Source organism: Callospermophilus lateralis, unplaced genomic scaffold (genome assembly GCF_048772815.1).
Source record: "Callospermophilus lateralis isolate mCalLat2 unplaced genomic scaffold, mCalLat2.hap1 Scaffold_65, whole genome shotgun sequence".
Classification (NCBI taxonomy): Eukaryota; Metazoa; Chordata; class Mammalia; order Rodentia; family Sciuridae; genus Callospermophilus; species Callospermophilus lateralis.
In genome coordinates this window covers 3,756,344-3,780,525 of record NW_027514826.1, presented here as the reverse complement: position 1 = coordinate 3,780,525, position 24,182 = coordinate 3,756,344, and positions in this window count along the sequence as shown.

Genomic DNA, 24,182 nt, shown 5'->3' with positions numbered 1-24,182 from the left:
TCTCACTGCGTAAGGTATGTGCTGAAAGGGAGAAAGAGAAGGATGGTCAAGTCCAGCGTTTACTTCCCACCCTTCAGAGTCGCCTTCCCATTCACCATAGGACCCCCACCCCACCCGACCCCCGCCTCACAGAGTTTCTCTTACAGTTGGTCGCTGCCAGCCTGAGCGTAGGAACCAAGCATACAAAACCTTCCCAGACTCAGAAACTACCACTTTTGGCACGTGCCTGGGTTTGAGTAGTGGTGACCTGCAGGCACACCTCGGACTTGGCTGGATCTCCATGGCGCACTCCTCCAGCACGCTCCCTCTCGCTCCCTCTCTCTCCCCCTCGCCCCTCTCTCTTTGCCTGCCCTCTCCCTCTCTCCCTCTCTCCTGCCCACCCCCTCTCTCTCTTTGCCCACCCCCCTCTCTCTCCCGCCTGCCCCTCTCCCTCCAGCCCCTCTCCCTTTCTCTCCTGCTCGCTCCTCTTGCTCTCTTTGCCCACCACTCTCTCTCTCCCGCCCGCCCTTAGGACCCTCCCTCTTCTCCCACCCAGCTGCTCTCCTCACGTGCTCTCACACACACCCGCCCTCTGGAGACAGAGCTCCTAGAAGGTTCCCCAACCGCGCGGTGCACAAGGAGCCTCAGGCCAGCGTTTCAGCGCACAGAACGAGTCCCCGCAGCGGGTGCGCACGCCCACGAGCACGCAGGGGGACATCTTGCGGGCGGGAGCTTGGGGACGGGCACCTCTCTAGCGCGTAACCCGGGGAGATGGAGCGCAGCTCGCCAGCACGCACAGCCAATACTGAGCTTTACCGCCTCTCAACATCTCTCGCCTCCCTCCTCCCTCCTCGCTGAGAATTCAAACAGCTTTCTGATATCATCAGCCAAAGATATTTTCCCCACCTCTCCTTATTCACCTTTTGCCCATCAGTACTTATGGGAGATGGGTGGGAGGAGGTAGAGAGAGGAAAGAGAAAAAAGCATATGCTTGAGGAGCCTTCACATCCAACCAGGAGTACTCCTGTAATAAACCCACCGCTCCAAGAAATCTGCCTTAGCAGCTGCCGCTGCCGCCGCCGCCACCACCACCACCACCACCACCACCACCACCGGTCTCAGTGCTTTCTTTGCTTTTTGGCTAATCATTTTGTTGGAGGATAGATTTGGTAAAGCAAATCTTTGTTCTTAATCCACTTTCATCGTTTTTTTTTTTTTTTTTTTGTGTGTGTGTGTGTTTATTTGTTGAGAGATTTATATCTGTGCACAACTGGGAACATATCTGCCACTTAATGATTTAAAAAAGCGAGGGTAGACTTAGGCCTTAGTCCAGCCTTAGACAGTATGCTACATAATTGAAACAGAAACATCAACAGCCAGTGTCACCCTGAGAAGAGCAAGATTGGGACCATATATATGACACCCTAACTAGACTTTCTATTGTACTTTCTATTTTAATTTACATTGTGCTGTGAAAGGATCTACACACTCATAAGTGCTAACATCAGAGAAAAAGTGATAGTTGTCTATGTTCAGGCAAGGACCTCCATGGGCTTTAACTCCTGGGATCAGGAGAGAGAAGTTAAATCCAAAAGAACTTGGCTTCTGCCTTTATGAGTGTTCAGCAAACAGAGAGCTCCAATCTTGGGTTTTCCCCTGTAAAAATCATAAGACTGCCAATTATTTTCAGAAAGAAACTTTTTCATCACTGAATGTACTATCTCTTAATAGCTTCCATTCAATGAAAGAAACTAATTGTCTCACATAAAACAAAACACTTGGCAAAAGAATGGTGAGAGGCTTAGGCTGAAGGACACCAAATATAAAGCCATTTTAAATCCTCAAGCACTGGGAGTAAGCTTACTGAACACATGCAAATCTCCCCTAGATAACAATCCAGTCATTTCTCATTGCTGTACAAGTTTCTCAATGGGCTGCTAAAATCCCAAGCAATAGTGCAGAGAAGGTGTTAAAAATAATACTTGCCTATTAATCCCCCAGAAGGTTTGTAACACACACTCTCTTTGGCTACATGACAGACTGAACTCTATAATCTTTCATCAGGGATTTGATGCACAAGTCAAACAGTGGACAATTTATTTATATGTGGTGTTGAGAAACAAACACAGTGCTTCACACATGCTGGGCAATCGCTCTTCAACTGAACCATCACTCAACATCTTATTGTTTTCTTAAGTCAATGAAATTTGACACAATCAACCAGTCCTTGTACTTTTTTTTTTTTTTAGCACATGTGATTCTATTTATTGCCCATTCATTTCATCTGGAATCTAATCTTGGTTTACCTGTTGATTTGTGTGATCAATTTCACAAGGCCTCAGTTGTCACTTCTGCTTTGTATGAAGTTCATTGTTGGAAACCACTCTTATTTGCACTAGTACATAGATCTCAGACCTGAGACTAGAGATCATAGATACAAGATTTTGCTGAAACAACTAAAAAATCCATCTTCATCTTTCTCTCTTTCTGACATATAAGACATATATCAGCATGTGGAAAAATAACCTGATACATTAAGACTGCAAGAAACAATCCTCAAGTTTATATATATTTAACCACTGATCCACATGTTCAGATTTATTTATTTATTTATTTATTTATTTATTTTTATTTTGACCCATAGTCTATAAAAGTTTTTTTACGGTCTCAATAATTTACTAATTATAGCTTTGGATTTGCAATCTACCTGCATCATCTCCCCATGCTTCTGGTATGACAGGCAAGCACCACCACACCTGGCTCATGTCCACATGTTTATAAAGAACAAACCGTAAGAGTTGTTTGAGAAGAGGTCACAGGGTATTAACTAATAGACATAATAAACCCAGAGAAATAAGAGCCTGGTCATATAGAAGACCCCTGACACCATCTACATGAGTATCACACAAATTTACCAACAACGAAGATCTATTTTAGAGTCACTTTAATACATAACTGTAATCCTAGCAACTTGGGAAATTGAGTTCAGAGGATTGCAAATGAAAGACCAGCTGGGAGACTTCATTTTACTTTCAAATCTTGTCTCTTATGTAACTTTAGTTTACTACTCATATTTTTAACACATTGTGTTCTCAGGAACTGCGTTCAGGGAATATAATCCTATTGCAATTTGCCTGACCTCCTAGGACTTCTTTTGAAATATCTGTGGAAGAATCTATGACACTCTAAATCCAGTATCTTGTAATCCTGCAGAACAAGTACAATGTGTTTAACACCAAGATATGCTGCCCTCTTAAGAAGCAGATATGTCTCTAGGTATCATGGGTATAGTGGCCTCTGAGTGCTTAGGTAACTGAGCATTGTGAAACAACTCCCAAGGCTTCCCAGCACAAAAAGGGTGACCTAGGGTTCCTTCTCAAAAGAATTTTTACTTTTAATCCCTACAGAGGGATTCAATCCCTAGGAAGAGTGTGGTCAATCCACTGAGATGCCCTCAAGCCAACTTTCTTATTATTTCTGGGTAAGGTACTTAACAGTCTCTCTTTGGTAGCTATAAGTTTTTTAATGACCATCCATATTTTCTTGAAAGAGAGAGAGAGAGAGAGAGAGAGAGAGAGAGAGAGAGAGGGAGAGAGAAAGTTTTTTAACATTATTTTTTAGTTTTCTGCAGACACAACATCTTATTTTTATGTGGTGCTGAGGATTGATCCCAGCACCGTGCCCATGACAGGTGAGCGCGCTTTCACTTGAGCCATATCCACAGACCCATGACTACCCATATTTTTAGCCCCAGTTTTACTCTGTTTTCTGGCCAAACTCCAAGATTTTAAAATCTTTCTGTTCTCCTTTCTGTTCATGATTATCACAATAATCTTAGCTAAAAGCTGATAGCAATACCCATGTCAACACCTGAATAAAATGCTGCCTTGAAATTATTTCCACCAAATTAACAAATTCATCTTTTTAAATTCAGCCTCACAAAAATTGTCAAGAAATGGGCAAAATATTAAAAACTTCTTGGCCAGATATAAAATGAATGACATTTTGTCCAATTTCCAAGAGTCTCCCTTCTCCTCTGAAACATCATAAAGGCATTTTTTACCATACTATCATCATTCTGGTCTTCTGAGCTCTGAATAGAATTGCTCACTAAGATCCACATAAAAAATTAACACCTTTTTTTGCAGTTTGCATCTCTAAACTTTTTAAAAATTCCTTGAACAAATCCCCCAAATCTCCTAAATCTTCTGAATTACATGGTCATATTGGTCACAACAATGACCCTACTTCTGGTACCAATTTTGTTTCCAGTCATCTTTTGCACCATTTTGACCAAAGTAACCAATATGAACAATTTTAAAGAAAAACAACTATTTTCAGCCTCATAGTTTCAGAGGTCTTAGTTCAAAAATTACCCACGTAATTACTCAGGTGAAATAGAAAGACATGTCAGAAGAGTGTGATGGATGAAAGCAGCTCAGGAGAAGGAAACAGAAAGGAAAAAGAATTGAGAGGCAGGCAAACGTGTGATCCCCTAATAATGGGGAAATATGTATATTTTGAAGGCATGCCTTTAAAGAACCACTTCTTCCAGCCTCATTCTACCTGCCTATAGTTACCACTCAGTTAATCCCTATCAGGAGTTTAATGCAATGATTAAATTAAATTTCTCATAACTCAGTAACTCACATATAAACTTTACTACATTGTATCACACATGAGCTTTTGGATGTCATTGCCTACCTAAATTACAACAGTATTTCTAAGGGAAGAGTTTAGTTCTGTGAGTACCTACATAAAAACAATATGAAACAAACAAAACAGAGACATATCAAATAAACAATCTAAGGCTCTAGGAAAGCAAGAACAAATCAAATAAAAAACTGCAGAAGAAAGGAAATAATATCAGGTTTGATATTAATGAAGAGAATTAAAAAGCAATATAAATAATTAATGTGAAAAAGAGTTGATTGTTTGAAAAGATAAATAAGACTAATAAACACTTAGCCAAATTAACCAAAACAGAGAGAAGATAAACACAATGTTTTTAAAATTGGAGATGAAAAACCAGGTAACAGGACACATCACTGAAATGCAGAGAATCATTAGGGACTATTTTGAAAATATGTTTCAATAATTTGGAAAATCTTTATAAAAGGATACATTTCTATAAACATACAACCTACCAAAATAGAATCAAGAGCACATAGAAAATATAAACCAAATAAAAAGAAATGAGATTAAATTGGTAATAAAAGGCCTCCCAACAAAACAACAACAACAACAAAAAAACCCAGAGTGTCAGCTGAATTCTACCATAATTTTAAGGAGTTATTACTAATAGTTCTCAAATCACTCAATGAAATGGAAAAAGTGTGTGGAGCATAGAAATTTCCAAAATCATCCTAGGAAGCTACTATAAGCCACATACCTAGGGACATATCAGGAAGATAAGGGTAGTATAGACAAATATATTTTATGAGCATAGATAAAAAAATTTTTTTATTATTTTTTTAGTTGTAGAAGGACACAATATCCTTATTTTATTTACTTATTTTTTAATGTGGTTCTGAGGATCAAACCCAGTGCCTCACATGTGATAAGCAAGCACTCTACCATTGAGCCACAACCCTAACTCCCACAAATTCTTATTAAAATTTTAGCAAATCATTTACAAAATAAATTAAGAAGATTGTACATCATGATTAAGTTGGTTTTGTACCTGTTTTCCCTCTAATTTCAAATTGGCTTATTTTCAAGGGAATTGTCCTGTTGCTGCCTGCTATTATATACTCTCTCACAAACTGTGTTAATTAGCTTTCTGTCATGGTTACAAAAATACCTGAGAAAAACAACATAAGGAACGAAAGGTTTATACATTGTTTCTGGATCTGTGTTGAATAAGAGCATCATAGTGAAAGGTGGAGCAAAGCTGCTTACCTCATGGCAGCCAGAAAGAAAGGAAGGGAGGGTGGGGGGAGAAAGAGAGAATGAGCATATAAGAGAACACATAAGAAGGAGGGTCTTGATACAAAATGTATCATTCAAAAGCCTTCCCCAGTGAATTACTTACTCCAGTTAGGCCCCACTTCCTAAAGATTGTTCCACCTCCTTTAGGACCATAGGTTGGCAAACAAGCCTTAGCACATGGCCTTTGCACAAAATTGCATATCTAACTCTTAACAAGGCTAATCAAAACTATATCACTTTGTATCCTGTATGAGTGTCCTCCTTTTTATTCATGGCATTTTTCAGACTACTGCCTCCATCTCAGTGTGGGGCAACCTCTAAATTCCCATATCCCTCGCAAACCCAAGCATACTTTTATCTTAACATTTGTAACAAGTTGTGAAAAATGAATACAGAAGCACTAACTCATTTACCCAAAGAAAAAACAAGTATTTAACAGTTGAAGGTAGTAAATAAAGCCTGATGCCCAGAAGTTTCTTCATCTAAAATGTAGAATTGCTATATCCAAATCGTTCTCCTTTGTAGGAATGGGCAATGTGAAACTAAACTCATGGCTGTCGGATATGTTGAGCAATTTATAGATAATACTGACCACAGGTCACATCTGGTTTCTTTCCCTTGGCTTTCTTAACAGCTTAATCTCACTGAAGAATAATTGTGCACATGAGTTTAGTTTCACTATTACTTTGATCCCTGGATTACAACCTCAAGTTACAGTTCTTTGAGGTAAACATCAATTTTGTTGGTGCTCTAAGGGAGTCAAGGTTGGGTTTTGGTGGTGCTCAAGAAAAAAGGCAGAGTTGTTAATCACCCTAAGGAGTAAAAATCTGCTGCTATAATATGGCCTTCATATGTTTAGTACCTTGTTAACATATTGGCAATATGGAAGAACAGGCTTGCTCCAGAGAGCAGTAGACCACTAACTTTTCCAATTACTTCACAGATGACTTAAGCCATAAATTAAAACCCTTTAGGTGAGGCAGAAATAGAGTTCATTTTGAATTTGAAAAAAAAAATAGAATGTAAAGAAAGATGTTTTGTATATGATGGAAAAAATCAATGCCTGGGATCTACACTACTACATGACTCAGACAGAAGAACTCAAATACTCCAGAGACCAAGAGTCTCTCAAGGAGTACTTCCCCATCTAGGTGGTCAATGAAGCCTTGCTGGAAATCTACCAGGAATTGTGGTGACTTTCCATTGAGCAAGTGACAAATGCTCATGTTTAGAATGAAATTGTTATTGCAAAAATCAAGTGGACTAGTTACCTCCAAGGGATTTAGAAGACTTCCCAGCATATAACAAGAGGTTTTACATATATTGGGGACTGCCATCATCTATTGTGTGAACCACATTTGTTGAATTTAAAATTAACCCGAGAGACGTTTATTATTTGGATAATATGTTTGCCAGTGCTCTTAAATCTATGATCAATCCCTTCAGTATAGCTAGGAGGTGGCACAAAAATAGTAGGAATTGGAAAATATTTGTAGTCAATTAATCTTGAGTTTGAATGCTTGAATGACATGAACTTATTGACACTGTTTGCGTCTAGTAGAGAACTGATTATCCCTTTACAGAGTTGCTTGTCATTAAAGACAACATATGCAAATTACCCAGCCCAGTTGTCAATCACTGATTAGAATTTCTGTAACGTGTGGCAAATGGACCCCATGATTTTTCATCTAAAACACAAAGGTTTTTGATCTCTTTCTCCCTAGTTGAATTTATAAAACAAAGCCAAAATGTCACAATTACTAATTCACTTTACTAAATAGACCAAAGGAAATTGTAGCATCTCTCTCATTCACTAACATGTAACTTTGTAGTCCACTGACTGGAAGGGGCTGGGTACATGAGCCATCCAATTGACAAGCACAGGTGTCCTTTTGCATCCATACTATCCCACAGCTTTATGAATTAGGACTGAATAAAAAAGGCAGGAAGTGCAGTTGAACTTAAAAGCTCCATTATGCTGCTACTTAGAACAATAAAGTGTCTGACAAAATAGCCACAATCACATTTAAGATTCTAGACTGCTGTTTAAAGAGTAAATACTGCTGCAGAGCTTAAGAAAGGCACATCATTTTTGGTTTTGTTTTCCCAAAGCAAACTAAATCTAGCTCCAGATCCTCATCCCCAGAGTTTTCAGTAAGTGCCATATCACTGTTTACAAATCCAGTTTTTCAAATACAATCTATACAAAGCTTGTAATTGAGGCAATAATTTTGCCATGTGCCTTTTCTGTAGTCTGTATTGGAACATTTACAAGATCTCCTGAAAATCTTTGTGCTCCAGGACCTAGATGTGTCCAGTATGGTAGCCACATGTGGGTGTTGAGCCCTCAATATGAGGCTGGTACAACTGAAGAACTGAATTGAAATATATATATATATTTGAATTATACTAATATATATTATATATAATTGAATTATACTTATATATATTATATAACTGAATTAGACTAATGTATATATATAATTGAATTATACTAATATATTAGAATAATTCAGTTTTCAGCACCACATATTAAAAAATAAAATAAAAAGGTTCATCTACAATTATAAAAAAGATTCTTAAAAAACTGACTTCACTTATTTTTTTGAAGTTTTAAAAATGTAGTTAGCAGAAAATTAAAGTTATATACATTTATCTCATATTTCTATTTGACAGTACTATCCTAGAGTTTATGAGATGAAAACTTTATCTAACTATTTCTTTCTGACTTAGGTCCAGGCTGATGTTAGATGATAGCCTGTGTACAACTAATAAGTTGCAAGTAATTTCTATGCATAACTAAAATGCAAACCAAAAAGTTTCAATTGTATGGCTCTGTAGGGTATTATATGGTTTTGCAGCTAAATTTGTAGATATTATTCATGTTTTAGTTTTCTAACAATTTAACTAAATTATCTAATGGTTGTACTAAGCAAAATTTTGTTAGAAGTCAAAATTTTGATTATTTATTCTCTTCCAGTTTTCTAGCTTATACTTTAAAGAATAATTAGTCCTACCCCAAGCCTGATGGCTCACACCTGTAATTCCAGCAATTTGGAAGACTGAGGCAGGAGAATCACAAATTCGAGGCCATCTCAGCAATTTAGTGAGGCTCTATCTCAAAACAAAATATAAAAGTGCTGGGGATGTGGCTCAGTACAAAAAAAAGTAGTCCTACTGATCAAATTATACAATTAATGTAAACTTAAGTGTTACTCTGTGAACTATTTATGTGTGTATCTGGAAATAAGTTTCATTGAATTGTCTTTCCTTGCTTCCCTAAAATCACAGTTTCAGGAACTGAAAGTACTGATGATGAGTAAAAACTGTTTTCTTTTTACATTATCTGCTCCTCATGTGTTTATGTTAATAAAGGCAAAGGAACTGTAATAATTTTTTAAATTCCATCCCTAAAGAAAACTTTGCAAAGGTCCTCATACCAGTGCTGACCCCAGAATTGCCTTACTGTGGACAATGTGATATATTGTTCTCTCTACCACATTGTCTAAGGAAGAGTCTTACATGTTTTATTTGTGATGTTTTACGAGCTAAAAAAAAAAAAAAACCTGAAGCCATATCATAGATGTGTTACTATTTCCAGGTATGCAGAATTCCATATTTGTAGCCTTCTGGAACACTTGCTTTGCTAACTTCCCCTCCCTTTTTTGTACAATACTAGGGATTGAACCAAGGGACCCTCAATAACTAAGTTATATCCCCAGTTCTTTTAATTTTTACTGTGAAACAAGGTCTTGCCAAGTTGCTGAGGCTGGCCAGGCACTTGCAATTTTCCTGCCTCAGCCTCCTGATTTTGTATCTTGTATTAAAATCTAAATTCCATTTCAGCACACAACAATTTTGGCATAGTTGACAAATAGAACATAAAGTAAGTTCAGGCTGTGTGTGTGTGTGTGTGTGTGTGTGTGTGTGTGTGTGTGTGCAAGCGAAGATGTATGCAGACTGGGATTAAACCCGGGGGCACTCTACAACTGAACAAACCTTTTATTTTTTAATGTGAGACATGGATTTCTTAAGTCACAAAGGCTGAACTCAAACTTGTAGTCCTCCTGCCTCAGTCTCCTGAGTAACTGAATTTAATGTCATGTGCTTCCTGACCAGCTAGGCATCTTTTGTAGGGGTGGGTACTGTTCTTTTCATTTTTGTATTCAGTTGACTAGAGAAATATTTAAGTGAATATTTACTTCATGATACATTTCCAATTATTCCAGTAATTATCTGAAGCATGAACTAGGCTCAATAGCAAATACTCTCATTTATTTAGAGGAAATGCATAATTCCAAAAATATTTTGGAGATATATTTAACATCAAACATATGCCCTCAAAAGGGACTTGCATACATTAAGCTGCTTCCCTGGGCTCAGCTGGCACCCCATGTCCCCACGGAAGCATTTCACACTCGCCTACTAGCACTCGCTTGGGGCTGGTATAGGCCTCCTGGGCATGCATATGCATGGTCCGTGGCTGTTACTCTATTTTGGGCCATGGATAAGTCCATGAAGTGGAAGATTTATGGGCAAATGAGTTGGGCCAATTCATGCCCCTGTTCATGGCACTATTTATTGAAATTCCTGAGTGTGAAGAAGAGTTATAGCTTCATATTGCAGAACATGCATCACCTTCACAATGATCTATACCTGGACATTATTAATTGCCATCACTTTGCCATTTTCTATAGCAGACCAAAAAAGTACATCAAATTGACATTTCTCCTCATAGGCAATAAATTTGAACATGAGGACTTCTATGCAGATTTCAAACTACTTAATTCAGAAATGGTTTACAGATGATTTTGCAACAAAAATAAAAAATTCGACTGCATTACAAGAATAAGGAGGAGAATTATTCATTTTACTAGCTCTGATCAGAGAAAAGCTACTGCTGCTTTTTTTTGCATATGGGATATGGTTCTATATTTGGAAAAAGTCCAGGAAATGCACATAAAATATTAATCAATGGAAATACATCCTCTAATCCTTTCAGAGTTGCTGCCTATGGAGTTTCAACTTTTATATTACTTTCTTGACTGTTCTCATATAATGAAGAAGGCAACACATTATGGCTTCTTAAATTTCAACACATTTGACATTGATAAATACAAACACTATGAAATAGCAAAAAATTGAGATTTAAAATGGAAAATATCAGACCACCTTTTGCAGAATTTATGCAATATACACAACATTCTCCTGATAGTAAGACTCAAAATGTTACTATAAATTATTCATTTTTTAATAATTTATTATTTTTATTATTTTTAACATTTATTACTCAAAATGTTACTCAGAAAATATTATTTTCTGAGTAAAAGGATATATGTTTCTCAACTCTTTGATCACCATGGTTTTTTCCTTGTGGATGATAGCACCCCAATGGATGCCATTGTAAAATAACTTCTGGGTATGTATGAAAATGTGGAAGGTGCCATTTCCATGCACTGTAAAGTCTGCCTTGATCTAATGTCCACTCAAATAGGCCACATCATAAAGCATTATGGGAGGAGAGCAGCTGAGACTATTTCCTGGGTCCAAATCTGTTGACCCAGCTCAGAGATCAGGCCTCAGCAGAAGGATTTGGTCATGAAACAAACCAGTGTCTGGCTGGATAGAGACCATATTCAGCAAAAGATAGGGAGGCAGAAGAATGGAGCACACTAAGCAGCATCAATCTTCACCAGACTTCTCTTAGGTGGTATTTCAATAAGCAGTGTGGAAAATCAAGACAATCAGAAACCTGAACAAGGTAGTGATGGTGACATAATAAATGGAGTTCCACAAGGTGATAGAATTGGGGCATTGAAAAGCTGAATACCATCAAAATCTAACATTATATCACCCATAGTAATTCTTCATTACACACTTCACAGTTTTAAACATTTGAATGTAACTTTATTAAAACAACCAAGTAATCTGCTTTGAGGAAAAGCAGTTTTAGTAGTCCCTCTTTAACAAGGACTAATATTTTTGCATGAAATAAAAAGTTGTGATCAGAACTGAAGAAAGAATCTGGGAATAGAAAACTCTGAAAAGATTTAGAAAAATTTCTTTCAGAACTGCCGCAGTCTGGCTGGACAAGAATAACCGAGCCGCCACAAAACCTTGTAGGTTCAAACAGCAACTACTTTATTTCAACTCGCACTGGCACTGCAGTCACGTTTTTCTGCCAACGTCACCCACGCAGCCCTTCCAGAGACCCCCCACACCAGAAATCCTGCCTCCGGCACTTCCCCAACCAATGGGAACTCTCCTGGAATCCCCACGAGAACTCCAAAGTAGCCGGTGCCCCGAGGCATCAAGAGCCGCCCCATTGCCAGATGGTAAAGGTCAAATATACAATACAATCAAGCCAGCATCACAGCAATTATATATAGCTTAACTCAAATCATCATCTAAATTGTTTGCTGGTGTCACCTTTCAAACATTCCCTCAGGCAAATGCTAGGCGTCATTATGACTGACCTGGCTCTCAACACAGAACAAAACAAAATTTCAGATGCTTTAGTTGCTTTCCCCCTTAGAAATTTATCTGAACAAGAAAAGATCCACTAGAGTTTCAGTAACTCAGAATCTGAGATTTGAGCAGTGACATGAAGGGCCTGATTCACTTTTGTCTGAATTAAACCACAAAAACACTGTTATCAACTTACTTTCAGGTGAAAGTAGCAAACATTTCACCATCCGGAGTGTTGCCCAGTCTGTGTGGTGCATCTTGTCCTTCTGCTGATAATTATATTCACTCATGACCCTCAGAAGTGTATCTAATGAGAGATTTTGATGTTCTTATTTTTTATTTACACTGTGACCCCAGCAGATGCTCCTGCCATGGATATTTCCAAATGGGATACTATTCAATTTAACCATTCTGCCTTTTCTCTTTGAAACATTGTTGTGAATTTCACTGTATGAAGTACTCAACTGATTTCGTTTCAAAAAAGCATGATTTACAAGAGAGAACCTTTGAAAATGACATTTAAACACTGTTTCATATTGTAACACCAAGTAGTACATTGCCAGGGAACTTTTATGGATACTTTAGAAAACTTAGGAGGCAGAACTGTTTTCTATGTTGGAAGATGATTGCTACTGCTTACTCAGGGTTGTTTTCCACTTAGTTTTTGTGCATACTAGTCTCTGTGGCATTCCCAGTGTTCTCATATAGCCCTATTGTCTGCTTTGTGGGCTTGATGCAGACATGCAGGCCACACAGACTATAAATTTCCTGGAAGCCTTGTGCCAAGGAACTTCCTTTTTGATATTACTTAGGGACCAAAGTATCAGAAGGCTATGCATTACTGGGTATCCCAGTCAGTAAAATTAAAATTTTGTTTTCTTCCATATATGAACAAACACACACACACACACACACACACACACACACACACTCACTTACACACTCACACATACACACTCACTGTTGGGCTTTGCCTCTGCAAAGAGCAATCCCACATTATCGTGGCTTTAAAAAGAAATAATATCAATAGTTTTCATGGTCTCCCAGTACCAATTTGGATTATTATTTCTGTGTAATCACACTGAAGACATTCCAGTGAAAGTCGTTAATTTTGAGCTACAGTTGTTGGCAGTGACAGCACTTAATTGTTGAGTGCCTTCTTCCTTAACCTTCCTGGAACACAGCCAGGTGTTTGATGCACAATTGTCAGAGAAATTATTCATATGCTGCTAAAAAAACCTGGTTTTTGTAATTAAAGAATATTTTGCAACCACATTGGTTACTTCCCTAAGAAGTGAACATTATCCATCCATCGTAACCATGCTGTCCTCTCCTAGTCTGAATCCTGGACGGAGGTCCTTTTGGAAGGCAACACCAGGCAATGCTTTTCTTTTTTTTATTGTTGGTTGTTCAAAACATTACATAGTTCTTGATATATCATATTTCATACTTTGATTCAAGTGGGATATGAACTCCCATTTTTACCCCATATACAGATTGCAGAATCACATCAGTTACACATCCATTGATTTACATAATGCCATACTAGTGTCTGTTGTATTCTGCTGCCTTTCCTATCATCTACTATCTAGGGGGTAGAGAGAGAAGAGGGGAGGGGAGGGGGGAGGGGGGATAGCAGGCAATGCTTTTCTTCAAAGACAAGGTGAATGTGTGAGGAAGCCTGAATGCACAGAGCTGCCTTTTTTCAAAGTTGTAGCAAGACAGGATAAATTGTCCTTGGATTGAAACATGACATGAATGGGAACTAGGGCACAAGTCAGATGGCCATATCTTTATGGGCAATTCTTTCTGCAGTAGACTCTGAGCGGGCAGGATCTTGCCAGTTTCTTAAACCTGGGGACTAGATCAAGGAAAGCAGTGTATTCTTGTCCCTGAGGCAAAAAAGGCTAAGAGCTGGGTGGAAGGAGGACCATTCCATGTGCTGTTTCATGCTGAGAAAATGCTTGAGCTGTGCCCAGGACTTAACTGCTGTGACTCAGAGTGAAACTTGTAAAGGCCAAGTCCTCCATAACTAATCTCAGTGGATGCCAATCCATATGCCCATCTGCAGCAGATGGTTATGTCCTGCAGCAGAATGAGTAGATGTTCTTTACACCTTGGCTCATGCCATATCCTGGCCCCTCATAGTGCACAGTCATCTGGGGACTTGGTCAAAACTTTTGGTAACCACAGTGCTTTTCTATAAGTTGCTTTTTTGGGTTGGCTTCTCAACTTTCCAGCTAAAATCACTGTCATAATCACTGTATGTAAGTAGTTCACTAAATTAGTCAGAGGACACTTTGGATTTGTTGAAGGCACATTCCTTCAGATTCCCAGATGACTATGCTATTACATCAAAAGAATTTTATAGCAACAAGATTAAGCTTACTGGGGACATGTTTATGAACCAGAAAATTTCTGGGTCTGACACATGGAAAGTTCCTTCTGCAACAAATAAGTGCAAACTCCATCCAACAGGAAACCACAAAATACACACATCTTCAAGGATTGTAACTTGGAGTTCAGTTGGAGACCTTCCTTCTATAGAAAATGAAGGAGTACATTTCAGGTAGAGTGATTCTGCTAACTAATGGGCCTGAAATACCTTAAAATATACACCAAAAGCACTTCCACTAGGATTAAAATTAGAAATAAATATTCATAGGTGCACTTCACTCAAATCATCAACCATCAGGAAGAGTCCCAGAGCTGAGTGTCTAAAAAGTATGCTCCTCTAGCATAGAGAAAATCATGGTGTATAAAATACACTAGAACACTGTTCTCAACAACAGAGAGGGTTGATGGTAAGCCATACTTCATTCACAGGCACCCTTGCCTGTGCTGAGTGGTGGCTTTAATTTTCTGTAGAATTTTCCAGTTATAAGCTTGAGCCTTTCAACTCCCCCATTTGACTTAAACTCACCTTGCTACTGCTTACTAAGGGTTGTTTTCCACTTAGCTTTTGTGCAGACTAGTCTCAGAAGCATTCCCAGTGTTCCCATGAAGTCCTATTGTCTACTTTGGGGGCTTGAAGCAGACATGCAGGCAACACAGACTGTAAATTTTCTGGAAGTCTTCTGCCAAGAGTACCTTGAGTGTTTGCTTTTATTGAATTGCCATCCATGACAGATGAGCAGTGCACTCTTGTGTAATGTTTTCTAGAAGGAACCACCTGCTTTTTTAATTTTTCTTATTTTTATAGCATTTAAAAAGTAATGATTACCAAACTTCCCCCGCCCAAAAAAAAAAAAAAATTAATGAATAGTTCTTGTCAACTAAAAGGTTCTAGTGAAGCTCACTGCTGCTCTTCCATTTCTTCTTAATTTGAATGAACAATATCTCTACGTGCAATTACTATGGGGTGTGTTTAAAACATGGGACAATTTGCCCATACTCTGAAGGAAGTTACCTCCTTATCACATGGAAGAACTTTCATAGAAGAGTAATGCAGTATTATATTAATAATTTGCAGACTAATAATCTGCAATCATGAACGGATTATTAGTTTTAAAAAATAAATGGTTTATCAGTCTTTGATCATTGTTTTGATTTTTTTGTTGCTGTTTTTTAAATGTTTCTTATCATACTTTTAAAGCTGACAGAACTGATTGAATGTTGATTATCTTGAAAGTATTTTGAAGATAGCTTTACAATGGCCTGTAAATTGTGCATATATATGTAGATTGATACATATTCTTGATTTAAAAATATGGTATATTATTACTGGTTTTATACAAAATACTGAATAGTAAAATTGTATAATTACATAATTAAAAGTATTACACCCCAAAATGGGAGTGGCATAAGTTGAGGAGTCTTCTGAAATGTTATTCAAAAACATAACCTGATTTTATTTTAAATAATAATCATTCATTTGTTATAATCATTAAGAAATTTTTTTACCATTTCTCTCTCCAAAAAATTTCCATTCCTTCTTAAATAGTAAATTTTCATTTTTATAGTTTTTATACCTTCCCTTACTATTGGGTAGTGATAAATAATTTATTCCCTGCTCCACTGAATATTCTAGGGTTTGATGAGAATACATTCTTGAAAGAAATGAAAATATCAAGTTATTCCACTTATTACACTGTGATGAATATGCTCCACAAATATATGAAATTTTACCAAGCTGGGGAAAATAGCCATAAGCAGTATGAAACAATTTCTGATAAGTTAGAAAAGTGAGGAGAAAAACATATCAAATGTTAGAAGATTAATTAAAATAGTCAAGATAAACATTTATATTCAAAATTTTAAAATTCCTCAAGAAAAAAAATTGGATAGGACCAAGAAAAATAAGTGAGTCATTTGTATAGATACTTCTATTTGGTTAAAAGTTAAATTCTTATCAGATGTTTTCCAGAAAAGAATTGGAGGCAAACACACATAATATCTCCAAGACCCTGAAACTTGGCTCATCACCTATCAGCAAAATTCATTGTAGTCTAACATTTTTGGAATAGTTAAAGAAATTTGCCTACAGTGAAAAATTTGCTAAAATGTAAAATTTGTTTAATGCAACTACAGACTTGTTATTCCCATGTCACTAGTGTTCTCTTTGATTCACGTTCTTACATTAACAAGAAAAAATGAAGTTTTAAAACTCATTTAAAACAGTATATTCTATCTGGGTATGGTGGTGCATACCTGTAATCCCAACAGCTTGGGAGGCTGAGACAGGAGGATCACAAATTCATAGCCAGCCTCAGCAAAAACGAGGTGCTAAGAAACTCAGTGAGACCCTCTCTCTAAAAAAAATACAAAATCAATATATTCCATCTTACTCCATTTTTTTCTACTTATTGAGAAAGTGGATATAGCATTTTAATATAACTCAGGATCTTTATGAAAATTACTAGATATTTTACTTGTGTTGTTTCACCCAGTACATTTGTGAAAACTGCAATTTAAGAATAAACATTGAGGGCTGGAGATATGGCTCAAGCGGTAGCACGCTTAAGCGTGCGGCCTGGGTTCTATCCTTAGCACCACATACAAATAAAGATGTTATGTCCACTGAAAAATAAAAAATAAATATTAGAAAATTCTCTCTCTCTCTCTCTCTCTCTCTCTCTCTCTCTCTCTCTCTCTTTAAAAAAAAAAAAAGAATAAACATTGATGTTCAATTTTCTAAAGCTATCTTAAAACAAAGAGTATTGTGCCGATAGAAGTATGAGAATTTTCTCAGGGTTCATGGAGAGACTTACTAGGCAAGATATATTAGCTTTCTGATCTCCAAAAGACCCCAGGATTCATCAAAATTAATTTCAGTCAGCCACACTGGTTCATGTCTGCAATTGCAATAACTCTGGGATGAGGCATGACTATTGCAAGTTCAAAGCAATGTTCAGAAACTTATTGAGGCTCTGAGCAACTTAGAAAGACCGTGTATCCAAATAAAAAGTAAAAAATGGGCTGAATATGTGGTTCAGTGCCTAAGTGCCCCTGGGTTCAATGCCTGTTACCAAAAAAAAAAAAACAATCAGTTTAAAACTACACTTAAGACACAACTATCTTCATCATTTCATCATGATTAGTTTCTTAACAAATAAACCTAACAAGTGATAACTATTTTTATTGTCCCACAGGAAATACTTGGCAGGAATTCTTCGGGAAAGAAGGTCCTTATAAATGTTGCAAGAAATCCTCACAGAAGACAGGTAGAATTGTTTTATGTGTGACCAGAAAGCAATTGTTGAAGTGTCCCTTCCCACAATATACATTATAGAAAGAAAAAATTTAAATGGTTAAAAACACCCTGTTGAAACTTTCTTTCTGTTATACAGTGCACTTAATGTTTTTCAAGCTTTAAATATGAATAGGAGAAATCTTTTTTTTGTGTGTCCTGCATTTTATAAGAAATTCTTTTAATATGATAATGATCTTACTTTATGGAAGGTAAAAATGTAATCGAAGACATCAAACATATCTCTATTTCCTTCACTGAAGTGTATAAACAAAAAAAAATAGGGGGTGACAGATTCAATCTGATGTAAGGCATAGTTCACTATGCCTTGCATCTGGCACTTGTAAGTGTTTCTGTTTTACTATTATTGTAATTGTCTCTGGACATCTTTTTTTATTGCCACCAAAATAAAGCAAATAAATAAAAACAAAAACCCATAATACACTCCCACATACACACACAAAGACCAAAAAAATTACCAAAAATTCTAATAAATTTAGGAAAGAAGTTGGATCAGAATAAACCAAAAGGTGAATGAAAGGAGAAAACCATAAAATAAGCAGAAGACTGGGGGTAGGATGTGACAGGGTAAGATTGGGAAAGAGATATAAATGTGCACTTAAGACACCTAAATGTCAATATCTGCTAAAACTGGGGATCCAAATATATGTTCTCTGTGCTTCTGAAACAACCATGTATTGCTACTTGGTGAAGGAGCAGAGCCTAAAGTTCTCTGTAGAAACTACTCAGTCCTGATTGAGTGGTACAACAGCAGGCAGGAAACAATACATGAAATAAGGAGCAGGACTTGTTCCAGAAGAAGTTCCTTTCCAAACAGAGGCTTTATTTCCACACTGGTGGGACCTGCAAGCAGCAGCATGGCAACCCAATCCACATTTTTAGTAGTTCTATAATTGTTCACCCTAGAACTCCCTCAGCTTCTCTGTACATTTTAACATTGACATGATAAAAGTTGGAAAAATATGTCTTTGAATTATCCAACAATTTTAACTATTATGCAAAGTTTAAATACTAAAAGGTCATACATTGTAAAAGAAATTCATATTCTTGAATATGGTGAAGACAGATACCTACAGAGAACAGAAACCACCAAGCACTGGCCCATGGCTTCCCAAGTTTCTGAACTCTCTCACTTTTTGTACTCGCTTGCCTGGGGATCAACAGTTCATCAGAGTGAGGGCAGTCCATGGACAGTGCTTTGAGCTGTGTTTATACTGTTTTCTTTCCTAATGTCTGTGATATTATGAGATTAATATTTTTAAGAGGATAAAATTATATTTATAGTGTATGTTATATGTGTATGTCCAAGGCCCTGTGTTAGATCTCTGTCATCAAAACTGTAAAATAAAAACAGAAGAGAGATGGGCATGGTGGCACAAACCTGTCATACCAGCATCTAAGAGGCTGAGGCCAGAGGATCATGAGTTCAAGGCCAGCCTCAGGAACTTATGGAGGCCCTAACCAATTCAGTGAGACCCTGTCCTGAATAAAATATTAAAAATGGCTGTGGATGAATCCTGAAACCTAGAAGTCACAAAGTTAATCTGCAGAAATGCTAAACCCAGGGCTAAATGTTTGTAGACTATGTAACTCAGGAGGTACCTAAGGACCCAAGGTAGATCTGATAGGGATCCATGCCAGGGCTCAGGACAGGGAGTAGGACACAGTGCTGCTTCCAAGGAGCTTTCAGTTAGTGCAGAGTGCTTTAGCCCTGGCACTATTGATATTCTGGGCTGTCCCAGCTGTAAGGCATGGTGTGTGCATTGCAGGAGGTTTAGCAGTGTCCCTGTTATCTACTCACTTGATGGTAGTAGCATCTCTGCATAATTGTGACAAGCAAAACATTGCCATGTGTCTCCCCACAGACAAATCAACTCTATCATGAATGACTGGCATAAGACAAAATATTGATAATCACTATTAAGAGGAACTATAATATGCCAAGTAGTGAGGAACTTTAAAATTCTCATGGAAAGATAACATCCATGGAAATTTCTATATCCTGACAGGCACAGTGGTTTACACCTGTATTCCCAGCAGTTTGGGAGTCTGAGGGGGGAGGATTGAAAGTTTGAAGCCAGCCTCATCAACTTAGTGCGACCCTAAGAAATTTAGCAATACCCTGTCTCTAAATAAAATATATAAAAGGACTGGAGATGTGGATCAGTGGATAAAATGCCCCCTGGGTTCATTTCCTGGTACAAAAAAAATAACTTGTGTTTCTTGCTGGTCACAGTAGCACATACCTATAATCTTAGCATCTTGGGAGGCTGAGGCAATAGGATGACACATTTCAGGCCAGCCTCAACAACTTGGGAAGACCCTGTCTCAAAATAATAATAATAAGAAGAAGAATGAGAATCAGAATAGGCTGGGGATGCATCTCAGTGGTAGAGCACTTGCCTAGCATGTGCAAGGCCCTGGGTTCCACCCTCAATACTGAAAAAAAAATTACATATCCTAGGTGATACTTATAATCAGAAGGAAAATGATAAGCAATATCTATACTGTTCCATGACTGTGAAACTGCTCCCAATTGTATTGGGATTCAAAGATGACCAAAATCTATCCAGCAGGATATTTTATTGAATGCTCACAATAGTCTTCCAAATAGTTATTATATATGCTTAATGTCTCCAAGACTCACGTCACCATCACCACCACCCACATCCACCAAAATAATACTATCTATGCAGGGGACACACATATGTATCAACTACCTACTGTTCTAAGGTCATCAAATTATTTAATGCTCATAAATCCCTATGGTATCATTCCATTTTACAGAAGGATAAGAGAAATTGGAGATTTAGCCAAAGCTAAAGTGTATAAATTGGTAGGTGAGGGATTTTTTCACTGCATCACAAAAGTGGTTCCTCTTTCCAGCTGCACACACAGGGAGAGAGACATTCAATCCTCATTATTAATAGTTTCTATGTGTGCAAATTTTCCTACCCACCAGATTTAATTTGTAACCTCAAAAATCAATGCTCTTGACACTTTCATGGTCCTTTATGAATACACACAGAACCATGAAAACTTTTAGCCACCAAGTGTGCATGTACCCACCTAGATCATGCCCCACCTTCTTATTATTTCATGGTCACTATCAACATCAAGCAGCATTGATGGTGCAGGACTGAGTTATGCAAAAGACATAAGACAGGCTACAATTGGGGGCATGTGAGATGACCATCAATAGATAAAGCTGCCTGGGCATCACTGATGTGAGGATAAAATACTGACAGGACAGTCACATTACCCAGAGTGAGAAAGATGTCAAACCCTTTCCAGCAGCTTTTTTTTTTTTTTTTTTTTTTTTGGAGGGACCAGGGTAACCCGGGATTGAACTCAGGGGCACTTGACCACTGAGCCACATCCTCAGCACTATTTTGTATTTTTTTTTAGAGACAGGGTCTCACTGGGATGCTTGGCACCTCACTAAGTTTCTGAGGTTGGCTTTGAACTTGTGATCCTCCTGCTTCAACCTCCTGAGATGCTGGGATGACAGGCATGCACCACTGTGCCTGGTCTACCCTGTACACTTCAGGGTAAGAAACTATCACAGGTGAATCTGTAGGCAGCTGTGCACCCTTCAGAGGTGCAATAGCTCTACCCTTTGCTTCAGGCCACTATAACGGTCCACCATTAGGTAGAGATAAGCCCTGGACACCACTGCCCTTTTCTTCCTGACCATGTCCATCCTCCGTAGCGTATGCCAGATGGATAACACAACCCAGATTGATGTGGCAGAAATATCTACAATGATCCCACTGAGAGAACAAAATATCAACAAAGAATGTGTCCTACATTGCAGCATCCTGATGGTTCACAGTGAGAAGAAATGCCATTTCTTTGCCTAGAATGACCAAAGGGAAAAATAATCTTCAAATTAAGACATTTTTATTTTAAAGGCACTGATCTACATTATTTGGTGACAAAAGGAGCACTCCTATGAAGAAGAGGGCTCTAGGGGGTAGCTTAAAAATAACTCAAAAGTGTACAGTTGGGGTGGAGTATGAGTGTCTGAGTGATGGAGGGGGCTGGGAATGTGCTAGGGGTGGTGGTGCATACCTGTAATTCCAGCAGCTCAGGGGGCTGAGGGAGGAGGATGTCAACTTCAAGGCTAGTATCAGCAATATAGTGAGGCTTTAGGCAACTCAGCGAGTCCCTATCTCAAAATAAAATACAAGAAAAGGGCTGGGGATGTGGCTCAGTTGTTAAACACCATTGGGTTCAATCCCTGGTACAAGAATAAAATAAAATAAAATGGCTTATATAGTGTAAACAATGTGATAAAGGCAAGTGTTTGGTTCCTCAGAATTCCACAGTGGCTGATTCCAGGGAGAAAATTAGCCATAAGGTAACACTTAAATATGCTTTTGGAGGCCCTTGTAGACTCCTGTATGAAGAGAGTGATGTATGCTTGGCACAGTCTGGGGAAAGAGGGATGCCTGTGGGAGAGAAGACACAGCCAGGAGGAGTGTGTGGCTTTCAAGGGGTAATTCTGGACACTCAAAGGGAGTAAGGAACCTATTTCCCCAACCTACAGCTGCACCTGCTTGCAAATGGGACAGAGCAAGAGGATTTAGTCAAGTTTAGCTCTGATTTAGACTGTGCTCTTGTGTGACTTTTTCTAACTTAAGGAAATTTCAGATTAGCAATGTTGAAATTTTGCTGAGAGGTGACAGTATAGTTTTGAGTCCACAGCATGAACCCTGAAGCCAGGCTGTGTGGGTCCCCATGGAAATTCTGTCACTAACAACTCATGTAACCTTGGGCTAGCTTCTTGAACTCTATGAACTTCAGTTTTCTCCTTTCAAAAGAGGTTCTATGCCAGGCATGGTGACAGACGAGTAATCCCAGCAACTCTGGAGGCTTAGGCAGGAAGACTGCAAGTTCAAACCAGCTCAGCAACTTAGCAAGGCCCTAAGCAACTTACTTATCAAGACCCTGTCTTTAAATAAAATATAAAAAAGAGCTGGGGATGTGGCTCTGGTTATAAAAAAAGAGCTGGGGATGTGGTTCTGTAGTTAAGTTCCCCAGGGTTCAATCCCTGGTACCAAAAAAAAAAGTTACAGTGATGTTTAAATGAACAAATATACCTAAACCACTTAGCACAGTACCCATCACACAAGGGTTATTAATTAGTTGTGTGAGTTTATAAGTTTGTACTGGCTCCAAAGAGTCATATGCTAACATGTCTACCCAATTCCAAACTGAGTATTATCAGTCATTACAGCAATAATTTGTTATACGTTTATCAGCATATGGCACATCAAGAATTTTAATATGTAACTAACATAGACTAGTTTATGTCAATTCTTTGCTTTTCTATAGATGACATAAATATTTAGAGGTTGTCCCCTAATCCTCAACCCACTAACCAATACTCGTGCTCTTCAATCTACAATAAAAGGATGCCCACAGGAAGTTAAAAACATTGTATTGAAATGCATTCAATACACTTAACCCACCAAATATCAAATCTCAGCCTAGCTTGCCTTAAACAAACTCCAGTGGTGTGAGTCTGCTGCAGAGCAAAATCACTGATGCCATATCTCTTTTTGTTGCGAGGGGGTACTAGAGATTGAACTCAGGGGCGCTCAACCACTGAGGAACATCTCATCCCTATTTTGTATTTTATTTAGAGACAGAGTTGCGCTGAGTTGCTTAGAGCCTCGCCATATTGCTAAAGCTGAACTCGAACTTGTGATATTCCTGCTTCAGCCTCCCAAACTGCTGGGATTACAGGTGCAGGCCTGCACCCCTGTGCCCAGCACAGAGCTCAATTTATAACACAGTGTTGTAAGGCTCATGGAATTCACTGAATATTGAACTCAAAGTGAAAAAAAAAAACAGAGTGGTTGCCAAGATCTGCTCTCACATCATTGTAAAGTTGAAATATTTTAAGTCAACCCATCATAAGGTGGGGGCCATCTCTATTTATGGAGTGCTATTAATCTGTCTAGCACAGACTCACTCATTATGGGGTACAGAAATATCCTGAAGGTCCAAATAACAATCTCCCTAACCTATTTCACAAAGATAAAGCCATGAGGAAGAATCAAACTCATGCCCACTCCCTGCCCAT